The sequence below is a fragment of the Pteropus vampyrus genome, unplaced genomic scaffold (assembly GCF_000151845.1).
Source record: "Pteropus vampyrus isolate Shadow unplaced genomic scaffold, Pvam_2.0 Scaffold28, whole genome shotgun sequence".
Taxonomy (NCBI): Eukaryota; Metazoa; Chordata; class Mammalia; order Chiroptera; family Pteropodidae; genus Pteropus; species Pteropus vampyrus.
In genome coordinates, this window is record NW_011888809.1 from 171,742 (window position 1) to 174,006 (window position 2,265).

Below are 2,265 nucleotides of genomic sequence, written 5' to 3' on the forward strand. Positions count from 1 at the left end.
ACAGACAAAGGGAAAAGAGATTACCATGTTGGGCTTAACCAAACACAATTCATCCTTGAAACCTGGGGGAGAGGGTTGCCTATTTTTTGTTTGAAATTCATTTTTAACTGTGTGTCCTATATTTTTACTTGTTAAATTTGGCAACCTTACTGGGTGACACCACCATCTTTCTTAAGTCGGTTGCCAGCCCATACTTAACAAAATCAGAGTTCCATTAGCAAAAAGAAGGTAGTGCCTAAAAGTAGTAAACAACATTCTGCCTCATTGCTACACAAGATTTCCTATAGCTTCTGTCAAGAAAGTCCTGGTTTGGCTCTCTGCCCCCTCCCCTGCATTTGACAGGCAACCATGTATCTGAGACATGATAAAGGTTGGAGTAAACGAATGTGGCCGTATTGAGTGCCCGGTCACCAGGGATGCCTTTAAATCTGGCAAAGTTGTCATTGTTGCCATTAGTGATCCCTTCATTGACCTCAACTACATGGTCTACATGTTCCAGTATGATTCCACCCATGGCAAGTTCAATGGCACAGTCAAGGCTGAGAATAGGAAGTTTGTCATCAATGGAAAGCCCGCCTCCATCCTTCAGGACTGAGATCCTTCTAACGTTAAATGGGGTGATGCTGATGCTGAACATATTATGGAGTCCACTGGTGTCTTTACTGCTTTGGAGAAGGCTGGGGTTCACTTGAAGAGCGGAACCAAAAAGTTCATCACTGCTCCTTCTGTTGATGCCCCCATGTTTGTGATGGGCATGAATCATGAGAAGCAAGACAACTTCCTCAAGATTGTCAGTAATGCCTCTTGTACTACGAACTGCTTGGCTCTCCTGACCAAGGGAATCCATGACAATTTTTGCATTGTGGAGGGACTCATGACCACAGTCCATGTCATCACAGCCACCCAGAAGACCATGATGGCCCCTCTGAGAAGCTGTGGCATGATGACTGAGGGGCTGCCCAGAACATCATTCCTGCTTCTACTGGTACTGACAACGCTGTGGGCAAGGTCATCTCTGAGCTGAATGGAAATCTCACTGTCACAGCCTTCCACGTCCTCATCTACAATGTGTTAGTCGTGGATTTGGAGAAAGCTGCCAAATAAGATGACATCAAGAATGTGGTGAAGCAGGTATCGAAGGGTTCCCCGAAGGCATGCTGGGCTACACTGAGGGCCAGATTGTCTCCTGTGACTTTAACAGTGACAACCACTCTTTCATCTTTGCTGCTGGGGCTGGCATTGACCTCAAGGATCACCTTGTCAAGCTCATTTCCTGGGATGATAACGAATTTTTCTACAGCAATGGGTGGTAGACTTTATGATTCAAATGGCCTCCAAGGAGGAATAAGAGCCCCTGGACCACCAGCCTCAGAAAGAGCACAAGAGGAAAAGAGGCCCTCAGCTGCTGGGAAGTCCTTGCCCCAACTCTTCCCCCAACACACTGAGAATCTCTTGTCCTCAATACATCATCCATCCCAGACCCCCTGAAGATAGGGAGAGGCTTTGGGAGTCCTGTCTTGTCATGTACCATCAATAAAATACACTGTATCCACCCCACCTCCCTCCCCCAAAGAAAATCTTGGTTTACATGACCCAGAAGATCATAGTTTTATAATATTATAGAATAAAACCTAAAATTTCAGGCAAAGATAAACAGTAACAGGATTGTTAAAAATAAGATGTGTGTCGGGCATATTATAACCTACAATTTACACTTGTGTGATCCAGAGTTTTAAAAGCCACCATCTTGTGTTCTTCAGCTTCTCCGTGACAGCTAAAGAAAAAGGAAAGGCCTGCCTCACTGCTTCCTGAGATCCTGAAGTTTCTTCGGTGTGGAAAATTTGAGTATTACCAATTTTTCAAAGACCAGTTTTAATTGAAGATCAAAGTGCCATAGAAATGATGACAGAGAACAGAAATGATTCTGATGGGAGTTAGTGCTATTTCAACACTATTTTTACGCGTTTGTGTAAGGGGATGATTATGATGTCAGTAATGAGAAGGCATTTCTGAGTCTTGATTATAAGCGCGACTACGAGGATGCTGCTCATAGACCTACAAAGGCCCACGACTCCTTTGCCAAGTCACCAGCTTACCACTAGTAAGCTGCCTCAGCTCCCACAGTCCTGTGCAAAACCACTGGTTTGTCAGACCCCATGAATTCTGGCCCATAGCCCAGGCAGCTGTTGGAAATTCTGGCTGCCAGAATTGTGTGACTGTGTGACAACTCTTTTAAGTGTGTCCTCTCTGGGAGACAAAAATCTG

The 2,265-nt window shown here is 44.9% G+C and overlaps 1 pseudogene; it reads left to right on the plus strand.

The window, feature by feature from the left end:
- Positions 1-361: 361 nt before the first annotated feature.
- On the plus strand, positions 362-1,348 carry LOC105289802 (annotated as a pseudogene).
- Positions 1,349-2,265: the final 917 nt, after the last annotated feature.